This window comes from Varroa destructor, unplaced genomic scaffold (assembly GCF_002443255.2).
Source record: "Varroa destructor unplaced genomic scaffold, Vdes_3.0 BEIS01000004.1, whole genome shotgun sequence".
NCBI lineage: Eukaryota > Metazoa > Arthropoda > Arachnida > Mesostigmata > Varroidae > Varroa > Varroa destructor.
Window position 1 is genome coordinate 38,992,615 of NW_019211457.1, and position 19,264 is coordinate 39,011,878.

Consider the following 19,264-nt stretch of genomic DNA (forward strand, 5'->3'; position numbering starts at 1 on the left):
CAAAATACACGACACAGTAATAATATTTGCTACTTGTTTTGCTGCAGTTCTAATCCGATGCCATCGTCTACCTTTACGACTTCAGCTGCCGCGAAACTGACACCTCGTGAAGTAACAGCACACGGCGGAGGACAAGGGAGCAGTTCTATAACTTTCTATGCGGCATATCAGCTAACGAAAGAAACGAGCAAACCATTAATCGACGAAACGGTATATACATCAAACATTGTATTTCTAAAGGATAACTATTATAATAACGTACTTTAGTTTGTTTGAAGCTCATTGTTTCGAATAGGAGAGATCCGACTGATTGCCTTCGAACATCAGTTAAATTCATTAAAGGAGGCTTGATCATAACAAAAAAAAAACCTACTCAGTGAATAATCTCTTTGGTATAATAACTGTGTCGTCGATATACTAGCATACAACGTTTCTCCTTAATTTTATTCACTCTTTGTCAGCATCTCGTCATTGGCGTAAATCTCCCACGTGGATTCGATTGGTCATGTGTTTATTAAAAAAAAAAAAAAAAGACTACACTATGCGCGACGACAGCAACAGGGGGCAAGAACTAGTCGATATATTGGCCCCACCAGAGGATTGCCTTCGTGCGCAGCCCAGTCGGTCGCATCAGTCGAAACAACGATCAGCCGATAGACACGAAGGCAACGGTTGAATAGATCTGTCGAAAACGAAACAAAACACAGAGATAAGACTTGAATCTATGAATGTTTTGAGCATTTGTATAGTGAAAACGCATGTACGAAATATTGAGGTGCGAAACTTAATCCTATTACCTCGATTAAATGCAGTGTGTTAACAACTTCAATCGTTTATGAGAACTTTCCGTTATTTTTCAGCTAGTCTAAATAAAAGTTTAATTTTTGCTCAAGTCGGCAACTCGGGATTGGAGCGGAACAGTTGCCCATATAATAGTTTCGTTGCTGTGGCCTGGCATTAACTGCTGGCGAGGTGTTCGACACAACTTTGATGTAGCTATCACGGAACTTCGGTTTGCAGAAAAAACAAACTGTGTAGCTCGACAGAGTAGCCATTTATACGAGCTATTGCCCTTCGGAGCACGTCCATCGTCACCTACTTCTTAATCAATGCGTCTTTATCAGTGATCATTAAATATCTGAATCGTACGTCTAGACAGTGGCAGATGCAGTGCTCCGCGTAAGCGTATTAGTTTAGTAACCGTTTGATCATATGAGGCTAGATTCTAAAAATTTTTCAAAAACATTTAACTACTTGAAGGCATACTCGTAGGCAATACAGCCTAAATAACAAACACTATTAACTCCAGTAAGCTTATCCCGTAGTAAGCATTCTCGACGTACAAACCACAGGGACCCACTGTTCGGCGCCCATTGCCAGACAGTTCAGTTGGATCGTGTCTTGACCCCTGGGGGACCACCCAAGACACAAGCAACTGAGTATAGAGGTGTCTGTTTATAGAAGTACGCTTATGTTGAATGGTCTTTACTCTAACGTAGGACGGCGGTACGAACGATCAGTCGGCACCATCGCGGCCGCAAGGTTGCGCGCTTCATTGAGCTCTTTGTGACGATATCGCACCACCGCTGCAGGCGAGTGATGGGGAGAGAAGAGCAAAGACATCTGAGACACCGGCGCGTACAGGCGTCCACGAGACAATGGAGGTGCACGAGTGAAAAAAACAAAACTTGCTTCGACTCGCGTTTTCTCGCGCGCTCTCACCGTGTCGGTGGCCCAGAGCCAGAAGAATCTAACAAACTTCGTAGAGCGCTCGTCTCAAAGGGCTCCGGCCAATACCGACACCCTTAGGTCCTGAAAGAGAGCGCGAGAAGTGGCGCTATGGGCACGCGCATTGGATCCTCAGGCACTGCTGCAGGGAGCAAAAGGATCGGCATGCACAGTATGCACGGCCCGAAGGAGTCAAAAGGGCGCCCGGACTGCACGCGGCTTACTACAAAACGATATCGCGGCTAACTCACTAAACGAGATGTGTCGCCTTGCGGACGGCGCACATAAGCGAACGATGTACAGGCAACATCAACTTTCGCCATTCACGATCCACCGATCGCCACATGTGGCTTAGAACTGGGCACATTGCTCCGATGAAGAGAGGACGAACTAACTCTGCTGTCGCTGTCGACTGCGAGACTGCGACTTGCGGGATGAACCGCCGAAGGTGTTGGAGTGTGAGACCGCGCTGCCTAAGCGAGGCACCACAACTCATCGATGCAGCAGCCGCAGTGAAGCTTCGATGAGTGTGTGTGTGTGTGTGTGTGTGCATTTGCGTGCGTGCGTGCGTGCGTGTGGTGATACGAGGTAAGACGAAGAGTGTACTCCTTACAGGCCGAGCCGCTGGCGGCCCTGCCAGTGCGACGGTACCGGCATCAGCTACTCTTTGTTGGTTCGACTAAATGGACCAGAAGAGATCAAAGGATATGGACATTCAGTTCACTCAACATCACTGAATGACTGGGACTAGGAAGGAAAAGCGAGAACGATCTGAAGGGGAATAAGATCAACCGGAGATGATTTCGTTGTAGAAAAGACCTTGCCTCGTCAGTGTGTAGTGTATGTAGGAATGATAATATAGAGATACATCGTCGACGACACAATCTCTCTCTAAATGGCAAAGCTAATGTCCACGAGCGAGCGGACGAAAGGTAGGTTATGGCATGCCGATCGCAAACGAACGATGAATCACCTTTGTCGGTTAAAGAGGTAGTTCGGTATTTCTAAATTAAAAGCTGCGATAAGAGTGCATGTTAAGTTAGCATATAAAATATGTAAGCATGTAAAGGTATGGAACATCAATTAATATCGGGATCGGCTCATTATTTCCGATCAACCTATGTGGCAAAGGACAGCTTCAGATATGCACAGCGTTTGTGTCCGTGTTGCCTACAGTAATCCAGCTTCATTGTCGTACTCATCTGTTTCCCGTCAAGTCCGACCTCTGAATCTGAACTTAGCACAGTTGTTGTACAATCCTATCGCACCACCCCCGTTGCCCCGTTATAGTTATCGTTGTTGTCGCATTTCGATTTTCTCCATGCAGTTACCCCGAAGGGGTATCCTATGATACCCTTTCGGTAAATCGCCGATACGCTTTTGAGTCACTGACCTTACGTTACTGTAACCCTATTCTGAAAATCGGACTCCAGTGACGATTGTTCAACTTCTCTTTTTTAGATATGCTGTGGTTAGAATTTTGGTCACTTCTCAGTTCAGTCGAAAGAGAACGCTGTGTTCCATTCCGTGAAAATCTATCAGAGTGCCTATAATATTGGACTAGAAGAACTGAGTGAAGTTAACATGAGAATGTATTACGAATATTAGAAACTTGTCACATCAACTATTTTGCTATTTGATAGACTCTGAACTCATTGCCGTACAGGCCGTAATAAGTTGCTCACAGGCCGTAATAAATTCAGAGGACAGGGTGTTGCCGATATCAGCGTTTAAGTTTCTGTTTTTTTTTTGTCTAGCGAAGATAGCTGAGAGCACTGAGCAGGTCGAGAAGCCTTTTAGCGGAACACATATTAACCATACCGTTTTATCCTACCCTTTCCGTATTCGAGCAGTTTTATTTTTAATTAAAAATTAACACCTGCTCTGCTTTCAAAAGCGAGTGACAAAATATTACAAACACGCACAGCTAAATAAGCGAGCATTTTGTTAAATATTTGAAGTTTAGAAAAGTTTGCCTGCCAACGACTTTTGGAATACATATTTCGGCGTGGAGAGCTTACTTGGCAGCCAAAACCTGGCGTGTCACCCGAGGCAATAGAGGCAATACCTCCATCCGATAAAATTTCCATTTGCAAGCGGCAGTCGCAACAGCGGCGTTAGCATCGGGGAAAACAGCGATGGCCAGGCTAAAAGTGATGGTGGGTGGTCTTCATGGCCATCCACCGTAGACTAACTACGGGCGCGCGCGCGCGCTGAGCGCGCGCAAAGGAAAATGCAATCGACCGTTTCGAATTCCCACAAAGTCCACCAGGCCATGCTAAGCAGCAGCGATCGGTGGAGCTCTTCAAGTAACGACCATTCACCGACCCCGCTGTCACCCCCGCATCCCCTAGTACCCATGTGTTTTGTATCCACAATGCAATGCCTACTAGTATACATGGTACGGATGCTTGGATAGATGCCGGCCAGCGCCAGCAACGAATTCGTTTGTCTACCGCAATTGCAAATTCGTTTCCACTGAGATTCACGCTTGGTAGGCAAAAGTTATATCGAACGCTGGGTGGGAGTGGGCAATAAGTCATCAGGAGGCTGTTTACCAACGTTACCAGAAATCTCAGTGGCCGCAAACGCCAGCATACTTACTGCAGTGGCAGTGATTGTGGGTGCCCCATCTCTTGTACTTGATCTTATTGCTGATCTGATCTGCGGCGTGGTTTCGTGTTTGCCTCTATCACAATTGTGGCTCCCTCGGCCGCCATTTTTGTTGCTAACAGCAAAAGCTATCACTGACCACTTTTGCAAATGTAGATTCTTGCCATTGATTTATCTTACGCTTGACTGTTTATTATTGTCAAAATCTGCTTGGTGAAAATTGTCATTTCGCATAAGTGTTACGCCAAAAGAAGCACGTAAAGGAGCTACTATCCCTCCAGAGGGAACTGACTATTGATACGATAACTACCAGTAGATACCATATGATTATCCTATGTATGCGATCGATAAAGTCTTATTCAGATAGATTGGCAATGGGAAACTACAAAGTTTTCTGCTTATTACTAGAAAAACTTACTTTACCCCACGTACAGCCACAAAGCTGTAAGAAATAGACTCAATTTCCTTCACCGCGGTCGTTGTATTTATATATCATATACTGTCAGATGTTCCGCACAGTATTTTTTGACTACTCAACTTTTTCTCGTTTGTTATCGACCCATCACATTAGCTAGCCTCTTGTTGTCTTGTCATCAGCACCATCACGAAGATCGTCATCACCATGAGCATCATAGATAGCACAATTACCGAGCCCAGGGTGGATGGTCGGTCAGTTGTTGGTTCATTGGAAGGTGAATCGGACAAATGCTGCTGCTCAGCATGCGGCCAATGCGTTCACCGTGTGCTGTCCCCCTATTTGTACCCCACATTCTGTTCTGGGTAAGGCCGATAGTGGTAAACGAATGGCGTACGCTGTAAGGTACTCTTACCATATGCAGGGTATATTCGAGATGAGGTAGACCGCTGGTGAACTGCTGCTGTTGTTCTCTGCCTACGCTCGTTCGTCAGGCGTCACCAGCAGATCCTGGAGCATCCATCGTAGCCGCCGCTACCGAGGTCTTCGCCACATGCAGGTCGCTCTGCTTGCTGCTGGTCTTCTACTACACTCCCGATGTCCAGTGCGATCATATGGCCGGCGGCCCGTGCAATCGTATACGACGCACCCAACGCGACGATCATACCCACCAGCAGCGACCGACCAGCCAAAAGGATCGAAGTCAGTGTCGATAATTCGTCGCGTTCGTTGACGGGTCCGAGAGGTGAACGCCGCTAGAAAACGAGGAACGACGACAGAGAGCGCGGAAGCTAGCGAATCTTTAGCACTCTCGTTCATTCATCCGCTAACCTCGGCGATAGTCAATGGTCGGCATGGAGGAAAAGGACCAGAGGGGGAACTAAGTGCTGCGGTGTCCTGGCTTTTCACCGCCATACCACGGCTGGTCCTGTCTGCCAAGGCAACAACAACCGGTGCAGACTCGCGTAAACTACTGTCCATCAATGAGCAATGTGAGTTTGCAGAAGCGGTCCCGGACTTGCGCTGCCGCTGTTGTTAGCAGGTCCTTGCAGGCGTGCAGATATAAGGCATCAAGCCATGATAGATGGCCACTAGTTAGTGGACCAATAGGTACATGACGCGGGAGGACGAGGACAGGGCGCGTTCCTTACGAATCTCAGCCATCGAGCAAACAGAAGGCCAGGGACTGGCCCGCTTACAGAAATATATATTCTCTGTCGTAGTTGCCCTAGCTATAAAATTTGTATAAACAGGGCTCAAGGACGCTTGTAGTGTTGTTGTAGTAGCCGGACAGGAAAATAAGTGGCATTTGTACATGTAACTATTTGCACATCAGCGTTGTTGCTTAGTGTTAGATAGTGGCAAAAAACAATCGATACTGAACAATGGTGAACATAGGTTATTTATTAAGAGATAATTTCCACAAAATGGCCGTTTCGTTATTACTGCAATGATTCTCCGAGAGCTTCATCATGGTCTTGCATCAACTCCTAAAGATCAGTCTAGACGTACCTCCACATACTACCTAGTGGACTATTTATTGCAGCTGGAGAAAACTCAAGCGCTGTCGTTATTCAAATTAAAGTGTAGGTAGTCCCACCCTTTCATCCGCTTAGTACTACGTTAGACTGAGCCGTTGCTGAAAAGCAAAGGCTCATATATTCTATTTTCTCTGGGCTCGGCTCTTTACAGGGCTAGCTTTACAATCTATATATGGATCATACCAATCTTCGTATGGAGTTCTACTATAAGGCGTAAAAACAAAACAATAGTTATTACAAAATTATCTGCAATAACAACAATTTTATTTTTACTGTGTTTTCAGGTGCCATTAACGTCTTAGCTAATAGCTTGTCAACGTTGGTGCTGCAGTTATAGAATTTCAGTGTTGACCTGAACTAATTGACTGTCGTCCATTTACAGACGCCATAGACAGACGGTCCTGTCGGATTCGTTATCGTGGCAGTTTTTCTGCTTGTGTTTATCATCCGCTCCTGAACCGGATGAAGATGTTTCCTGATGCCGTAGGCCTTCAGATAGATATCCAACCAGCTAGCCCTGATAATGGTGGTGATCATCGCTGATGACAGCGAGTGATAACAATGATCACTAATTCTATCCCCGTTGGATCTATTCTGTATTTTTCTGTTGTGAGGTTAGTCGCTGGTGCATCGATAGCGATGGGTCGCCTTCGCTGCTGCTGTCTTAATCACCTGTTGCGTTGTCTTCTATTCTTATCTATTATTATTATTATTTTTAATCTTTTTCTTTATTATTTTCTAATCTGATGTCGGATTAGAAAACTACTCAGCATGGCAGACGGCAACGTTGCTACATTTTTTAATAATAACAATCATCTGTCGTTCGTTGTCGATATTGAAAAAAACACCACAAAATAATTTGCTATTGTCACTGCTTACGCCGGCGTCTTCCCGAAAGGGAAGCGTTAGCAGGCACGCAAGAAAATAGAGACGCCTAGCAAGAGTTATGACAAGCAGATGAAGTAGTGATAAAAAGTATATACATTTACGATATAATGTAGATATAACTTACAGTAGAAAGTCAACGAGGTTAGTTTGTTGAATACAGGTTATATCGGGTTGGAGTGTTGGTGACAAGGTAAAATGCTTCAGTGGTAGAGAATAAAACTTCTATCTAGCCAGTCTTTTTAATACTGTCAAAAAAACCTTAACTAGGAGCCGTGACTCGAAAACCTGCTACGTGACTCAGTATTCGATGATACACGTGAGCGATGGTCCTTGTATAGGGATCGATTAGGACAACAGACGGGTCACACACAACATGTACATATCTACAATGTATCTTTGTCCTTCGTTACTACCGCTATGTAGAAATCCACTTGAAACTTTATTGTTTTAGAGAAAGTAATAAATAAGCTACGAGAAAGAAATAAATAAGAGATTAGTTGCAGCGAAGACCTGAGACGGAAATTTCCAGTTACCTACAACTGAACACAAGTTTCACGCAACAACAATTTAGCACAGCATCTCTCCAATTAAAACTCTACAGGATATTCGAACATTTGCAGTCAACTTTGAGGTGGTAGATTCTTACTTATAAAAATGATTGAAATAACCATCGGATCAGAATCGATATATCTATAAAGTCTATTGGAGAATAAAAGCAATTGCTACACATACTTGTAAATAGATCCCACCGATGGTTCAACGACGCGACATGTTTTACTTGCCATCGAAGAGCCTATTGTTGCTACACGTCGTAGTACAAATATCGAAAATAATAATAATATGGCAGAAAATGTAGAAGGTACAAATATCGTAGACGGTGCCATTTGCAAGCAAAGCTGATCATCGTAGAGCCATTGCCTACAAAACCTTGGAAGTTGGTATCTGTACAATAATCTCTACCAGGCCCTCTGATACTTTCGGTACGATCTTGCAAAGAGAAAGTGTCAGCTAGTGTCGAATCACTTTATCTATATATATATATATATATATATATATATATTAAGTGTGTGTGAGAGAGAGAGAGAGAGAGAGAGAGAGAGAATAACATATGCCTCTAAAATGTTGTCTAATCCATAATTTCGAATTTTCAAAGTTTCTAGGAAGAACTACCTGTAAAGCCTGGCAGTTTGCGATACAGTAGAAAAACCAAAAGATACCGAGAAATAAATTCTTAAATTTAAAAAAATACTATTTAGAGATTCGAAAGCCGATAAACCATATACCTCGGCTACACAAAAAAGTCATTTGCTTAGAACTCTTGCCGTTGTGAAATTTTTATACCTATTTGGCAGCTCAGGAACACGTGATGGTCTAGGTTCCATAAACACCTCCTTTCGTACTGTAAGAAGCCAGCAGTTTGATGAAATACTTAACGGTGGAGTCGGCGTATTACCCCTAACGTTTGGTTCAACTTCTCGACACACGACCTTTCTATTACAACTCCATCACGGTAGCTTTTACCAGTGACGTCGATGCGCCGCTGACACAGTCAGAACTCACCTGTATTTCAGGGAACGAAAGTTCAAAGGAAGTTAAAGGGGATAAATACGTTACATCACTGAAACACGGTCTATGCGGGACCGTAACTAACGCACGCCTCTGTTTGACAATACGGAACTTTCTGAATCATCGATGAACAGAGATGAGGCAATATATTTCGTAACGATTTACTAGTTGAAAAAAGTGTACCATCTTAATATTTTTCATTCCACAGCACTGCTACCCAGTTCGGACGCTCCTAATAGCTTCGTCGAGCCCCACGCTACAAATAACTAAAAATAATTCTAATAACTATACGCGTACGTCCGTTCCAATTAAGGAATAGTAGAATTAGTCTCTAAAGGCAGTAAACCTAATCATAGCATAGACATAATAGCAAGATAACATATCCAATATATATATGCTGTAGGCAAAAAAATTTCTATTTCACAGAAAATAGACATGTAGCTACCTGAACGATGAGTTCTTTCAAGCAATTTCCGTATTTATCACCGGCAACATCATGTGTAATATTGTGATTTCTTAAATAAAGCGACCATGATGATATTATACGATGTATAGAATCCGTCGGCTTATGTGGACAACGTTGTTTCAATCGTAAGCTAAATTCGATCTACAGCTGTGGCATGATTCAACACATCCAACTATACGTGAAACGGAACTCTTGCAGTGATATTCGAACGGCTTCCTTTTCGATGGTGGTAGCAGATTGCCAACTTCAGTTTCGAGACCATTTCCGGTTGCAAACGGGTCAAGTTAAGTGGTGGGTTGAGGAGGGATAGGGGGTAAAGGGTAGGCAAACCGATCAAAAGGCAGTTTGTTGAAACCCTGTGGCTGTCAATTGCGAAATCGGCTGACGACGACGACGACGACGACCCCTTCTCTTACATTGGTACACTTTTGCTTCCCTCCTAACAAAGAAGGCTCTCTTGTTCAGCATGCAGACGTCCTATTCAATAAACTACATAACCCAGCCCCACAAGTGTTTTTAACGAAACTTAGCACAACGGTCATTCCGTGCTTTTCTATACTATATAACACAGCGCTGAAGGTTGATATTTGTAACATAGTGATTAATCTTATCTCATTTTCATTGCCAATCATTTAGATACAGATGAGATAGACTAGGGTGTGGCATGAACGACACATGAAGCCAATACACATTTCATTCATGTCAGGCTAGCCCACATTTTACTGTTTTACATCGCATGTTTATAGGGGGTATTTGAAGCAGTTACGACCCACTTAAAATCAGTACGTGAATAATAATTATTATTATATTCAGGTGTCAACGTACTTCAGCACGAATTCGGTGAAGTTTCCCTGTTTCGCGTTTGAGGAACGAAATCATACCATTATTCGTGGAGCATCTAGCCCACTGATTTCCTTACCATCGATTTTCTCCACGTACACACATCAACAACTATGATCAAGATATGAACTACTAGGCCATGGGTGAAAGGATCTGATCTATACGATATCTTAGGCGCCTAGCCTGCAAAAACCTATCAGGAATTGGTAGGAAAAGAACCTTTCCTGACAGATCATATTGATACCGAGATAATGTTATCTGTTTAGGATGACTTTTATTTATTCAGAGTAGATAAATCGGCCACTTTTCCGCTAACCGCCAACAGCAGTCAGCTGTCCGCATCCCAATGGCGTACCAGAGGCGACGCACTTCATCGTCAACCCGTGCGACCTGTTCTCCTTATCCCGGTGGATATTTCCACCATGCCCGGCCAATAATTCTAATAACAAAGGGGCAGTCGTCATTTTGCATAGATATTGATAGACAATGGCCAGTATGCGAACGGTTAAAAGGGACGATCTGAAGGGTTTACAGCTTCATAGTCGCTCAGTAGTACTAGGCTATAATATATGTGTGTCCAAGTAGACTTACGCTGTCCTTCACGATCTTAAAGGCGTCCAAGGACAAACAACTAGCCACCTCCACCATACTTTTTCTTTTTCAACTGTACTCCTAACACACATGATAGCATTATTACCGCCACCACATTGTTTACCTTACCGAGACAATGAGTTCGATCTCACCTTATCTCTCCGTTTTTGGTTTTTTCACACTTCGAGTAAATATCGATTGAATCGCTATTCTAAACAGCGATCAATCAGCCGGCTCCTCTGAGAGTTGTGTTTTTTAGCAATAGCGCGGGTGCACGCGTGACGATGTGTTCGAGGCCGCATAAAGTTTCGAATGCTGCCGCCCATCACTTGAACATATAGAATGTACTCCCGATTCAATGGCGTACGAAGCGTATTTTCCGCTTTCTTTTTTTTTTTTTCCATCTTCATTCTCTTCTGTCGTACCGTTGAGAGGCGCCTATAGTTTTTCACCTTGGAGATGGCCGTATTTCGGGAGCATCGAAGGCTCAATTCTGCTGTTGTCTGACCGCATCGGCGCCAAACAGATCCGCATGCAAATTCGAATGCGCAATCGGCACCATCGAAGGAAGCGTTATGCTGCCGTAAGCGAACGGCGAGACCATAGCACCTGCGCAACGTGTCGCTTTTTAAATGGACGCCTTCCTTCGCAGCGTCTATACGGATAGACCGATGCAATCGGAACCCTGGTTCGCTGTCACTTCGGCCCAAGCAAACGAGCGCCGTCCTTCAAACAGAACGAAAGATCAAGCGAGCGAGGTACGATTCAGAATAAAGCATTCAATATTTACACAGATATCGAAATATTTTAGCTAGGCAACACGTCAACATCTATGCTGACTCTGCGTTTCATTTGTATTTGACCTTTATAAAAACATGTATTCCTTAAAATAAGCCTTCCCGCCCTATTCATTTTTGGAAGGCAGCTTCTTAAAATGAGTGTATCAAATTCTAAGTCCGAACCAATGCGTGAGACGGTTCTAGGCCTACCCAGCGTTAAACTGAGTGTCTAATATGCTTTCGTTACAATGGATATCGGGTCAACAACGATTCACAAAGTATCCGAACGTGTTATATGCACGTATTCCTAATACCTAGGTTGCATACGAACTTTTTCCAGTAAACCCTGCTACGATCAGATGCAATACAGTATAGCACTTATAAACTTAATGCCTTTTGCTAGTTCTTCAAGATCAAAAGCAATCTCATTGCTTATAAGAGTGATGAACTTTCTAAAAGATGTTACAATTTATAGTTTTAACATGTACAATATTCATAAAACGTATGAAAGGAAGGTCGAATGATTACACTAACTGTTGTCAACCCAGCCGCTACATTATTACTGAAAGGACACAGTCCTCCTGCGTTTTGTGCCTTTCTTTAGAACCTTATTTATTTATTTATCATTATTTGACAATTTCACATCATCTGAATGCTGCCATGAATAGATCAGAAGGCCAACCAATGGCGTGATCACCGTTTCGACCTCAGCGATTCGTCTACGTCTTGGGGCCTATTTCGACCAATGAATTCAACTCGGAACAGTGTATATCGGTACGAATGCCCGTACAGTATAGTTTACACGTCGCCAAATAATGATCCTGAGACATTTCTATCTCGATTGAAAACCTAGTTTTTCAATATAACCTGCAAGCCTACGACGGTGAAGACATAACGACCGGCGGCAGCGACAGTAGCATCAACATCAACAGCAAAGACGATGGGGCAACAACAGTCGCCTGATCGTTTTCGGGGCAGTACCGCTTTGCAAAAACCGCTTGCCAAAGGTTTCTTCCGTGTTCCGACAGTCCCAGATCGCACCATGATGCAAGAATGATGAGCACTGTTAAGCCTCGGGCAAGAGTTGATCTTCGGCACGTGATCGCCGCGAAGAGACCAGTGGACCCTGCAAGAAGTCGGGTTTCGTTGAACGAGTTACGTTGTGCTATACACACAAATACAGATAGATATACCTAGCGAGGGCGCAGGCAAGTGGGTGAGCTAGTCGTGGCGGGCGCTCCGGTGGGCGCTGTAGCAGCCAAATTTTTGACAACGGCTGTGTCTCAGCATAATCGAAGCTGGAACGCACTTTTAAATTCGCCAAATATACCCCAGCCGCCTTAACGGCTGTATCCTGTCCCTTTTTTCCATCAGCTTCCTCGTAGTTTGATTCCTGTTAGAAAGCGGCGACCTATGCGACACATGCAAGCGGACGGCCTATATTTATATATATAGACACACTTGGTATCCTACTTTTCTTAGGCCCAGTGAACGGACACCCACGGAGTAGATACTTAAAGGATCATCTCGTCCTCTGGGCTCGTGGGCGCGATTCATTCTTGTGGTCATGTGATACGCATGACTCGTCCTTCTAGTAGCCTGAAATATATATGTATGTATAATATATAGGGGCCGAAAGGGAATATATTTGAAAGCGACGAAGTCTAAGCGCGCATCATATTTTAAGTGGCCTCTCTCTAAAACCGCAAAACTCGATTTTATTTAAATGAGGTGCAACATTGGCGCCATTCTCGTAGACGAGTTGATCTATATCCCAAGGATGTATCATAACATGTGTATAGGAAAATGATGTCCTATCGAGGTAGACTCGCACGGGTCTTAGAGTTATCCTTGATAGATCTTTTTATCAAACCGTTTCCTTCACACATCGTCAAATTTTGATAACGAGACAGCGAAGGAAAAGCAGTTCTGGAAACAGCGACAATATAGGTAAAAATGTCTACGTTTATAAACGATATTAATTGGCACAAGTTTTGCTACATAAAACGCACAGGTCTATATTTACGAACGCTCAATTAAAAACGAATGGGCCACTAGAAAATGAAGATAATTCGAACGTGTTTTGGTTCGAAGTCTAAAATAAGAAAATAAGCAAAGGGACGGTTGTCAGCCAGATAAGAAGACACAATAAGTTATCCTTCTCGACAATTGGAGCTTCGTCGAATGACAGGGTATCAACATCCCCCCGGTTGGCAGGGGTCACCTTTTCTTGTAAAACCGGTCTGCAGTGATATTAGAGGGAGTCATTACCAGCGCTTATCTCTTTCAACAGGGTGTAGCAGCGGACGTTCTCCAACATCATACAGGTATATAGATTGACTCATGTAGTACAGTACGATTAGAAATAAATAGTTGCCACTTTGTGGGCCGTCAAAAATATCGTCTTTTCTATGGTAAATACGTTGCACTAATAATTACGTGTGGGCTTGCCGTGGACTCTAATCAGCGTCGTAGCATTGTCTCCATCAAGGATACTGCAAGATCGAGTACTTTAGAGTACTTTTTTACGGTGCTGAACATAACTGCTCTTTAGTGGTTAATCGGGCGAAGCTATGCATAGTAAATAGAAAGGGGAAGCGTTCAGTTCGAAAAGACTGATTTAGAGATAGGCCTTTCTGCTTTGTTAGGTTGCCAACGGCCAAAACCCTGTAGATAACTATTACACGACATCATATAGAAATTATAAACGACCTGTATATACTGGCAGATTCCCCTACTGAGTCATCTGGTCTGTCTGTGCACTTCTCTAGTTTACCATACAATATATATATAATAGGAATTAAAATACAAATAAAACCACCGGACCAGACAATCTTCCGCTTCTCATCCGTCTGGCTAATTTTGTTCTCTTCTCCAGTCTAATTGATAGCCTAGCTATATATAGATATAAATAAGCCTAAAATGGTTGATATTATATTAAAAACCCATGAATGATAGAAGGGGTACCACTTATACAGTCCTACATAAAAAATGCCGCCATTTGATCAGATAGCTGGAAGGTGTTGGTCATTGACAAGTGAAGCCTCGAAGCGGCTCGTTTAGTCCTACAGAGGCTTGATAAATAATTCTGCAACGGATTTCGGAGGTGAGTAGAAAAAAAAAAACAGGGAGATCAAAATTAACACTTTGCTCCCCGCTGCGCTACGGGGGCAACTGAAAGCCAGCCACACTTGGAAAGCTGTGCAGCAAGATTTGAGAAAGTGGCAAGGCACTTTTAAAAAGGAACAGAGATGGCGAGGAACATTTTCTTAAGCATGCTTATATGTCAAACTTCAGTTTATACCTAAACAGTGCTTTAATCTATTAAGCCTAGAGCCCCCAATAATTCAAGAGCACATTTTACATTAAAAGTAAGTGGGTAGTTATTCGAAAACACAAACACTTTTTATATTCTATGACCATTTGTAGAAGTCTAACAAGTTGGCTTCAGAACATTACTCTCGTGCCCTATGCCAACATTATACGCGTTTTCGGTGAAGACCTAGCTTTTCCTAACATTCGAAAGAAAAACATACAACCATAATTTTTTACATAAAGCAAATAGTGTTGATATATAGAAGGGCACCAAAGGATCCGATTATGATATAAAAAAGCATACAGAAAGATCTCAAGATCTGTTGCACGTAGATCCAGAAGTTCCTCTTGAAAGTCCATCAATTTGTTGCGCGATTGCTAAGTTCTTGCTTCTATACGTATATATCTTTATTAAAAATGAAAAAAGCAATTATTATAAATATTTACCCGTTTCATTGTTATCAATGACATTGACTCTATCGGAGCACAAGGAATACACGGGCGGATGTGGCAGCACTTCGTTATTTGATAACTTGCTTTTTTACTATGCTCGGTGAAATTCGCGAAGAAAGTTACAGGTTACATCTAGAAAGAAATTCACTCTTTTTGAATGAGTCGAGCTTTTCCAAGAAGATCTCGCATTGCGACGTCCTGTTCCAACAGTTTACACCGCTCCTTGATCGCAGAACTTCCGGACAATTTAATAGCAGCGTCAAATCCAATGATAGCAAGTAAGTTAGAAGTCAGCTCATTCAGCCATACAGGTACCGGCAAAAATTGAGCTGGATTAGTCTCTGGAGTTCTTCGGTGCTCACATAAAATTGCTGACAGCGGATGGAGATAATGTTATTTTTGGCGTGACGAATACAACTCGTTGTGTAGAGCGTCTGGGTCGAAACCTACCTTGTTGTTTGTACCCAGTTGAATGGTAACTCGCTGAAGTACCTCCATTCATTCATTGTATAGTCTTTTCTTTCTTTCTTTCTGCTTGCAATTTTTGCAGCACCTCTGAGTCAACCTCTTCTTCCAGCGCCTTTTTTTGCGGCACCAACAACAATTAGAGGCCGCTGAAGAAACGATGCCCACTCTTCATAGTGGTTTCTTCTTCAGATGATAGGTGATGGTTCTTTAACAGTTTTATTGTCATCGTCATTCTTTTCGCTTGTACACCCCTTGCAGTGTGCAGTGTCGCTGTGCATCGTGTCTTATTTGCTGGTAGTGATGGCGTTGCTGTTGGCTTCTGTTCTTTTTGGCCATGGGTCGTTTATCCTGTTCCATACCGGTGTCGACCGCTGCTTTTGTTGACGTCCGCTGTCTTTTATTGCAGCTGCTGCTCCCGCCTGCTCTTGTAGCTTGTCGTGCCATATAAGCCACTGACTGGCCCTCTTCATTTGTTATCAATTAGCATCTTCGTGCGACCACCGAGTTCGTCGATGGACCCCTTCCCGCCGCGTGCTTCCCTGCAGTACCCGAAGTAATAAGCGAGCATTTAACCGGCAGGGAGCAGATATCTGGGTCTGGTCTGGTCTGGTCACGGCTTCGCTCGCCTCCATTTCATGGTTCATCATCGTGTAAACCGAAACAGCGACCTGATACAAACTTGACTTCATTGCTATTTCTCGTGATAAAGTAATCCTGTACAAACGCTTGGTGGACGATGGACGGCATTGTTTCAGTATCGTGCGTTTGTTGTTTGCGGTCGTTGTAATGGACGCAGATGAAAACACGAGCCACTCCTCTTTCATGGCCAATTAACACGCTTACCAAACAGCGTAGCGTCACCGTAGCATGGCCGCAGGAATGATCATTTTAACGAGTTACGCGATAGTTCAAAAGCGCGCACAGCGGTGCTGATGCGCTTTTTCAGCCTTTTTGACATCCTAACCTTGTTATGGCGGCATATGACGGTTCCTGCCGACTTCATTAATGAGGACGATATCATCATCGTTGCAGGCAGCATTTGCAAACGAGTGGTGCTGCATAATGCCCTAACAACCCCCGGTAAATTCATGATGATTGTAAATATTAATTTTCATTAATGCCTGTATCCTCATCAACAATAATATAATATACGGTTACTAAGTGTTAGCCGCAGAGAAGAGCTATCTTTGAGTTTGTTACTGTTTTGCTTACTTTTCTCCACTCGTAATAGAGAAAAGGACCTTAAATAATGGCAAAAATTAAATGCTTCCAAGTGGTGCCTCCGTAAGGATTAGTTCAAGGGAACCAACATCAATACTTATATTGTAAATTAATAGCTAAGGGCTAACGTGACATTAAACATATACATGTGACTGTCTAGGTCATTTGTATATATCTAGAAACCCATGTTGTCTCCAGTTCTGACGGAATAGAAGTAGGGTTAATTGGTAATCCTTTCTCTCTTGTATCTATACCAGAGTGTATCTTGAGTAAACATCTCGTAAATGTCATAAAATTTACCACCATGTACTTGCTGACAAACAAGAAACACATCGTACGGTTTACAGAACGAGAGAATTTAACCACAACGACCATAGCTACAACAATTCTAAAACAAGCACTTCATGCAATTTAATGACGAAAAAAACCTTCCCAAAGCTACACAGTAGTATTAATTATTTAGCTATCTATACCTGCCGTTATCCATCCAGGACGAACATGTTAGTCTGTTCCGTGTCTTAAGGATGGAGCGCCTGGACCTCAACACAAATACGGTCTAAGCGGATTGTCTTTCGAATTGTGCTTGCGTCCCTCTTGCTCTGTGCAAGAGGGACGCAAGCACAATTCCGAAAACAAATATAGACCTAGCCTAAATCTATCTCTCGAACGGATACCCTCGTGCACATGAGGCACACCATCGATGATTTTGACACCCGGGTCAGTATGGTAATTTCAGTTTGTTTGTTAGATTTAGTGACCATCCGAGCTTTTATCTTACTTTCGCTATTTAACAAGCTACAACGTAGCAGAACCAAGGCCGCCCAGATAGCCCGGCGCTTCGTATCATTCCTCGACTAAAGTGGTTGGACATCTGGTGAAGAGTGGCTGTACAAAAAAAACAGAGATGAAATTTAGAGCCCATACTCGATCCAGATCAGCAGACGCGTAAGAGACTCGCTCGCGTTAATCAGACTAGCCAGGACCAGTCCTTATCGATAAGTACAGCGGTGTCCTGATACAGGATTTACAAATTGAAATGCACAGAGTTAGTCACAACGTCAGTCGCGGACGCTGAGTAACATAAGGTAGCATAAACACAGCCTTACAAGAAATTACATATAGGCAATGTAATTTACAATTTAGACTCTATTCTATCACATAGTATAAACGCTTGCAAGATAACACGTGACTACAAGCTATAAAAGTGAACCTATTTATGAAACATTCAGTTCAATAAATTATAACCAATTATTTATGCTCGTAACTTATTGCTCATAGTAAGTCATCCTAAGTTAATAGAACGCGTCAAGCCAACATTACAAACTTGCTTTAAGTTCCAGTAAGAAGTGTTTCAATTTGCGGAAATATGAAATGAGTAGCACTTTTAGCGTCGTCATTTACGGCAACAGCTGCAGAGTACGTGAAATTGTAGATCTTATACTGCACCTAGGAATAAGACCTTCGCTTCGCTAACACTTACGCATTTAAATTTGATATAATGAATCTTTTCAAGCTATCTATATTATTGAGAAGATGAGAAAATCTTATGAAAAATAAATTTAAAGAAAAATAGATTTAAGCTTGAGTGATAATCTGATGATATAAGAGCAAATAACTACGGATCAAAGTGTAGATTCCGGTTTTGTCGCTCGCGATGACCGCTGGCTGTTATGGTAGATGTTTAACATTGCAAAAAAAACATTGCATGGTCTATTATTATATAATATTATTATTATATACACATAATATTGTTACATAGTTGACCAAAGGCCGATTATATATATTATTTGTCCTTGAACAGATCTAAAAAGTTGGAGTTTTATAAACCTAAATTTATAGACCTTTAAGTCGAGGTGTCACACCTATGTTATTTGTCTATACGCAAAAAATGATTAAAAAGCCATATAAACTATCTAAAAATTATCATGAGCGGCCTAGATGGATTTTTTTATAGTAACAAACTCGATATCCACTCCGCAGGCCTGCTTTCTGAGCGGTACGACTCTTCTTAAGGTTCTATTGAAATTCTGAAATATAGTGATCTTATTTGGCTGAGGAAGGTCGCAATCGTAGCCTTTAGGGCACGTATCATCGACATATAATAGTTTTCCTTGTACGATCGTTTTTAGGGTTAGTTAGGAAATATACGAAAGGTAGACATTTAAGTGTGTAGCAGACCACGTACACTAGGATTTGCATCTTATCTTCGGATATTTTTATTAAGTGCTTGAGAAAGGGCGTGAGTATGAAACAAGATGTGATTGCAAGCACAGAGAGAGGAGGGGGGGGGGAGGAGGGGTAATATTATTTAGTATATTTTCATAAGGTAGTCAAGTAAACGTACTATTAAAAAAATCGTAACGATTACAAGCTATTTCTA

General features: G+C 42.6%; 1 long non-coding RNA gene across 2 annotated transcripts in view; it reads left to right on the forward strand.

The window, feature by feature from the left end:
- Positions 1-9,327, forward strand: part of LOC147756182 (uncharacterized) — a 40,620-nt gene extending 31,293 nt beyond the window's left edge. For both annotated transcript variants that reach the window (XR_015326845.1, XR_015326846.1), the window contains 2 exons: positions 48-210; positions 6,582-9,327. This is a non-coding gene — a long non-coding RNA (uncharacterized LOC147756182). The remainder of the gene's footprint in view (positions 1-47; positions 211-6,581) is intronic.
- Positions 9,328-19,264: the final 9,937 nt, after the last annotated feature.